The 7,517-nt window shown below is 41.9% G+C and overlaps 1 non-coding gene across 1 annotated transcript; it reads left to right on the forward strand.

The window, feature by feature from the left end:
- On the forward strand, positions 6,276–6,349 carry TRNAI-UAU. The gene has a single exon. It is a non-coding gene; the product is annotated as a tRNA-Ile (tRNA).

A 7,517-nucleotide genomic window follows, 5' to 3' on the forward strand; every position in this document is an offset into this window, starting at 1 on the left:
CGTGTGTTGTGTGTTGCAAACCAAAAAAATTGGGAAGCATCTAAGGCCTTGTTCAGTTCCCAAAATTTTGGGTTTTTTTTGCACTGTAGCAATTTCATTTTTATTTGACAAATATTATCCAATCATGGACTAACTAAGCTCAAAAAATTCACCTCGCGATTTACAGACAAACTATGTAATAAGTTTTTATGTTTATCTATATTTAATGCTTCATGCATGTGCCGCAAGATTTAATGTGACGGGAAATTTTGAAATATTTCGGAAACTAAACAAGGCCTAAACACCTATTTAAAATATAAAATTTACAACCAAAAATATTGAGATGTAAAGATTTGGGATGTAAACAAGCTAGCCGTGCTCCGATCCGGCGGGGGCACGTGTATGCATGCATGTGTTCTGGAGATGCACGCACCTCTGCATGCATGCAAGTTGCAAAAACAAGTTAGACCGACGCAATCGCAATGCTTGGGGAGTTGGGGACGGCCGGCCGGGGCGCGAGCGCGCGCGGGAAGCACGCACGCAGCAGAGCTAGCTAGCGGCCATTTAGATATAGACGACGCAAGAAACGACAGGCCCCGCATAATGCATGTAAGACGAGTCTCAATGCATAGTTTCATGGCACAGTTATCAAAACTATAAACTAGGTAACCGAGCCACGTAAGTTTCATGGGGATGAAACTCCTCTCTCATCTAATGAAACTCTTTCATTTAATGACTCTGCTAAGTCATCAATTTTACTTATGTGACACCCTATTTAAAGTGCATGCATGATTATATTATCGTCTGTCTGAATTACTATTCGTGTCGTCGTCGACGGCCTCTAGAATACGTAGTGACTCATGTACTCCCTCCATATCGTAATTAGATGACGTTTAGAACATGAGTACGATTACCAAGGGGTGATTAATTAGGGGTTAGATTTCCTGTTTTGCCCTTATTAAATACAGCTCAGGGTGCTGTCTGTACAACAATCCAATGTAGATCAATTGCCCAACACTTCAAGTCTTGAGACGTGAGCTCCATGGTTCAATCCCGGGTAGCTGTGGTGTTTTTTTTTTGTTGTCGCCATAATTTTTGCATGGCGCTGTGCGCACTCATGTTTGGGTGAGTTTTTTCAAGCGATCGTAATGCATTACTTAGCACTTGTTTGTTTGTTTTTTTTTTGCAGTTTTTTTTTCAGTTCTCATCACTTACGAGCCACAATATCATTGTTTTTTTTCACACGGTCCGCAAACAAAAGTGCCTGACGGCAAGTACCCCGTCACCACCTCCATGGCGTCCAGCGCGAGCTCCAGCAACTTCGGCGTGATGGAGTCCGGTGGCATATGCGACTTCAGCACCACCTCGTCCGGCTCCTATGAACCCTGTGCGGCAGAGAGCAGCGGGTCGGAGTCCACGGACAGCAGCAGGCGGCGACCTCCTCTGACTCCGGCCCGATGTCGTCCGCGGCGAGCGCCTCCGACTCCGGCGCCACTCCGTCCGCGACAACCAGCACCTGCGCGCCGCCGATCTCCATAGCGATGAAACGAACCAATACAGCAATGCGAACAGGCGGTGCGCGTGCCTGGGTGCTCTGCGAGCGTGCTGACCGCGACAATCTCTTCAGCCGAGGAGTCCGCGATTAATTACGAGGAGACCATGCGAACGTGTGGCGTGTGTGCGTGGCTAGGGGTATTCGCGTCCAAAGTCAGCCTCGATTCCGTGAACGACATGTTTTGCCGCACATAGCTGGACCTCCAGAACGTCATCAATTTACGATACGGAGGGAGTATATATGTATCATGCACATGGACCTTAGGTGTAGAATACTATTCTGCACGAAACTATTGTATTGAACAAAATTCAATATTGTTCAGTACTTGCGTTTCAGTATTTCAGTGTCCTAGGTGTAGTCATGAATGATACTGAACATTGTTCAGTACTGCTTAGTATTTTTTCTTTTTAGTTTTGACTTGCGATGTTGAATAATATTCTACACCTAGGGTGTAGAATAGCGCTACCGTGTGTATATATATATATATATATATATATATATATATATATATATATATATATATATATATATGTGTGTGTGTGTGTGTGTGTGTGTGTGTGTGTGTGTGTGTGAAACTTTTTTTCTACATTTCTACGCGTAATATAGTAGTGCTATTTTAGTAATATATTAAAAATATAAATTTCTTTAAAAAAATCGCGTGGTAAGATCTAGAGTATTTTAATATAAGTATATAAAATTCAAACCAATAAACAAGTATGAACACATACACAATGTAATTTATATATATAACTAGCAGCGCTACAGTTCATCACGGTCGCAGGCTCGCAGCAGTGTGGCTACCGTACTGTAAGTACTTCCTACATTCTAAATTATAAGTCATTCCAAGAGTCAAAACATTTAAAGTTTAACCAAAATTATAGAAAAAATTACAAAGATTTATGATCATAAATAGGTATAATATGACAATATATACCACTACTATATTACTATATTTACAAAGCATTCAATAATTAATATATGAATGTACTTTGTCACTAGTTGTCAGTACCTATCGGATTAAGATTTTATTTGGATCGATCGGTTAGAGCTGGATGAAAACTGTTAGAAAAGCCGTTCGTCTAGCGGCTGATCTAACAAATTAAATAGAGCAGGGCTCACAATGGGATTTTATAAGAAGTTTCATGTACATTAAATGAAATGCCACATCAGCTAAAAGAGAATCTTTGTATGAAACTGGGAGGAGAGAAGAAGAAGAAAGTTTCATGGGAATGAAACGTATCCGTGTTGTTTCCAACACCTTGGAAACAGCAAGAAACCCCATTGAGGCCCTCGGTCATTTCATGCCGAGCAGCGAGCACTGCAAAATCCTCTGCCGCGAAATCCTCCGCCGCGCAGTTCCAGCTGTTGTGCCTCGGTCATAGGCTCCGACCGCCCTGGGTGCGGTTCCGCCGCTCGCCGCAGTCGCGGCCCGCTCGCCGCTGTTCGGAAATCGATCCATCGCGAGCTCCGGCCGTTGTGCCCCGGTCGAGAGCTCCGGCCTCCGCGGGTGTTGCTCTGTCGGCCATCGCGGTCGCAGGCTCCGCCCATCGCTGGTGCTGCTCCGATGGCCGCCGCGGTCATGGCCCTCCCGCCATTGTCGTGGAATCTTCCCGAGCTCCGGTCGCCCTGCCCCGATCGAGAGCTCCGACCTCCGCAGGTGCTACTCCGTAGGGCATCGCGGACGCTGGCTCCGCCCATCACGGGTGCTTCCCCGCCAGCCGCCGCGGTCACGGCCCGCCCACCATGGTCGGCATCCTCGCGGTCGCGAAATCATCCGTCACGTGTGCGGTTACGGTAGGGAGGAGAGAGAAGAGAGCGGTGGGACCCATAGAAAGGATAAAATAATCTATAAAATTATGGCATGAAACTGTGCATTGAGAGAGAGACTCATTTTATATTTTGTTTCATGTTTTGGAAACTGGGAAGTAAAACTTTATATGAAGACTAGCCTAAGATCCCTGCAGGCATATGAATTGAATGCAATGATTCCTTCCATTGATGAATAACAAGCTAATTAAGCTATAGCTAGCCCTGAAGAGCATGATCGATGAGCTCATCAGCGCGCGTACTTCGTCGTCCATGAACTGAAGCCTGCATACATAACAGTCATGCGCGTAGGAGGACAGCGTCGTCGTTCCAGCGGGCACTGTAAATTACGCGCGCATATATATGCATGCATGCAGTTTTGTATATGTATCGTCGCGTGTATACGTGTTTTGGCTGCAGTGCCTGACATGCATGGATCATCAATCGGACTTCACTTAAGGCCATGCATCGATATACTAGAATTGAAAAGGCATGAATAAAGAGGGAACACGTATGCAAAAATGCTCTTTAATTTGAAAAACGAAGGCAATGGACAGAGATTGAAAAGTCAAGAATAAAATTATTGTTGGCTGATTTATTATGAGAGAAAATACTGCTGTGAAAAAATACCGCTAACGTGTAGCCGATGCATGCATGGGAAGTAGGTGGTGATAGGAACATGTCATGTCAGTGTGGCAACGTGTATTTGTTGACGATTGCAGGCGCAGCCGGAGAGATGCGATGCGATGCGAAATCCAAAGCGAGAGCGAGAATCAATCGGCTGGCCGAGGCCTGTTTAGATAGCGAAAAAATTTATATATGACTACTACGGTATTTTTGTTTTTAATAGTTATTGTCTAGTTATAAATTAATTAGATTCAAAAATTTTATCTCATAAATTATAATTAAACTATACTATTAATTATTTTATTTATTTATATTTAATGTTTTATATATGTCTAAAAATTTAATGTTACCGAAAATCTTAAAAAGTTTTTGAGATTTTGAGGCCTGAATGGATCGATCGAATCGCGAGCAATGCATGGCAGTTGGCAGGTGAATATTTGGAAGTGTGGGAAGGCGTCTGCTTGAGAGCTGACTTTAGTCAGCCCAGCCCTAGCTAATTAATTAGTACTAGCATAAACCAGCTGAGATGATTATATTGATCGATATTCTAATCTAATTGTTATTTATTATAAGTATGTATACTATATAAAAAGCTATGATCGAGCTGAGAGGGGTCCGGTGGTTTCCGGTCCGTGATAATTGGCCTTTTTGCCTTTGAGCATTGTTTAGCGCTAATCCCTTGGATTCTAGCGTATGAACTCTAGTAGGCCCTAGGATATTCTCCTCTCCTCTCCTCGTGCTCGTGCATGCATTTTCCATTGCAGCGTGCAGTGTGCATGCACACCCCTAGAGGACTAGAGGAGGCCAGGCTAGCCTCAGCCGGCCAGCCCCTCTCTCTCTACACACACAGCCTTTCTAAAGGGACACAAGATTCCTTTCCAAAGTCCACAGAAAAATATTTCGCTTTCTTTACCTCTCTCTCTCTCTCTCTAATTTGGTCCCCTTGTGCGGCCCTGCTAGCTAGGGAAGAGAGAAGTGAGATATGATACTTTGGGAAAAGAAATTTAAACTAACACATGGTGGTGGTTTGGGAAAAAGAGAAGCCTTGTCAACATGGGTATGTTTGCTTTTGCTTGAATTGCTTGGATTGACCTTGGCCGCTCCATGCATGGACCATGGGTGTTTCTTCTAGGACGACTAGGCTGCCACAACCACACACACATGGGTATATATATAAGTCATTGAGGAAGCAATACGGTTTTCAAAGTCTAACTTTGACTTTTTGTTTTTATAAAAAATATTTATCAGAAAGTGACATATGTAAATTTTTATAAAAATATTTTTCAAGACAAATCTATTCATATGGTTTTTACATTTCTAAAATCAGTAACTTAAAAATTATTTATGATTTATATTACCAAAAGCTTGTCTAAAACGACTTTCTTTGTGAGTACGGGAGTACATAATAAATTTTTTATTTCATTTCATATTAAACTAGGAGCAATTCTAGTGTCCCCTACCTAACTGGATCTATCCTATCTTTCCATAATCTTATGACTTAATTAAAAACTAAGGGTGTCTATGTACATATGTGTGGAACTGCAACACAGCTAGCTAGTAGTTTTGTTCTCATTTTTTTGTAACTGTTGTGCACCCCCCCCACTCCAGTGTTAAATGGTTGTCTCTTAAGTCTACTATCCAACTTGGTTCTTTGGAGGTGTTCATAGAGATAGAGCATACGTGCATTCATAGAGGTGAGTCTGTGCTCGTGTATATGAGTGTCTGTGTCTATAACTGGGTCTTGAAAAAAAAACCTACTATTACTAATTGGAGAACTCTTTTGCAGCCCAAACATGCTACAGAAAAATAGAGATATCCTTTTAGAAAAAAGAACAAAACAGTCTACCGTCGAGTCCGGCCCACAGATTCAAATATTGTCCACAGCCATTGTATTTTATTTGCTTCTAACTATCCACCTTTGATATGATGTTTTTCAAATAAACACTCAAATTTACATTAAGAAATCTCCCAAATCCGAGTATAAAAATAACGTGATGACAGGGTTCGAGACAAAGAAAGATCAAGGCAGCACGCCAGCACGTAATTTTGAAACCGTAAGTTGATAGCTAGGTCTGAGGACGCAGAGATACAACAGGGGGTTGTTCACAAATCCCAAAAATAGTCTTATTTTTTTGCAGGTAACATAAACTTAAGATTATTTATGAATTCATTGGCAACCTACTTTGCATCACTATGAGAGCATCATTTACTAGTTTCTGCACTGCAGTCCTAGGTCTGTACGGATGCCTCAGCTGGATCATTTTGGCATATAATATAGCAAGAATTTCAAAAAAATTTTATATGTGAAGGTCCTGTAGCTCAGTTGGTCAGAGCGTTGGTCTTATGAGCCGAAGGTCGCGGGTTCAAGCCCCGCCAGGACCATTTTTTGTAAATATTTTATGTTTTTTTTTGCATTTTTAAACATTTTTATACTTTTTTACCTCACTTATTCTCAGGCAAGTTTTTTTTTGAATTTTTACCTCTCTTATTCTCAGCCAGGACTATTTTTTCAATATTTTAATTTTTTTGCATTATATATTTTTTTACCTCACTTATTCTTAGGCAAGTTCTTTTTTCTTTTTTGCATTTTTACCTCCCTTATTCTCAGCCAGGTTCTTTTGTTCTTTTTTGCAAAAAGAGAACAAATGCATAGTGATCATCTTTTAACCTTTATACTCCTCTATATTTTACTCAAGTTTACTTTTTACCTTTTTTAAGCATCAGTTTAGCATTTTTTCTTTGCCATTTGTTGGAGTTTACCAACTCTGGAAAGCAAATGGTAGGAGAAAAATAAGACATCTCCAAGAGTTTTGTAAATTGTTGGCAAATCTTAACGCACACTGGCTAGAGTAAGATGTGACAAGTATCTAAAAATGATGGCGCCTAACCAGCACTGCTTAAATGCAAGCCTGAGTTGTTACTAGGATAGGTTGTCAGGCTACCCTGAGCAACGGCTCCAGAAATGCTAAGCAACACTAAGCTCTAGCGATGACGCAAGATGTACCAGGGGTAACTCTGCAAGCGCATAGATACCGATGTAGCACTTCGATCGTGGTGAGTATCCACGGTGTCGTGATTTATAATTTGTCCAAAGGAAAGCGTGCTAGAGGAGATAGCAAGGAAGAGAAATTCTATCCCAGCTAGGATCAACTAAGGTAGTGAGGTAACGAAGACGTAGAGGAAGGTTGATGTGGTTCTGGATAACTCTAAGATAACTAGTGTAGTGTAGCTAGGTGGGAGGACAACGAGTGAGAAAAGACTCATATGACTCTAACTTTACTCCTGTGAACCAATCTAATCTAGTAGCGGACACACACTAACGTCGTTAAACTTAACTGCTTGTTTGTTGGAAGTCGACTGCAATAGGAGGACGAAACTCCTATCCAAGCGGACTCGTTTCTTATGGGCGCCTACAGACCGTACTCGGCGTAAATAGAACCTACTGGAAAGCAAAGGCCTGTCACGCTTCGCCGCAGCCCGCTATCACGTTTGATACGGTGGTATTCAAGGGCGGGCTTTAGTCTAAGCACCACGCTTATGCTAACTCTTA

This window comes from Sorghum bicolor, chromosome 3 (assembly GCF_000003195.3).
Source record: "Sorghum bicolor cultivar BTx623 chromosome 3, Sorghum_bicolor_NCBIv3, whole genome shotgun sequence".
In the NCBI taxonomy this organism is placed as follows: domain Eukaryota; kingdom Viridiplantae; phylum Streptophyta; class Magnoliopsida; order Poales; family Poaceae; genus Sorghum; species Sorghum bicolor.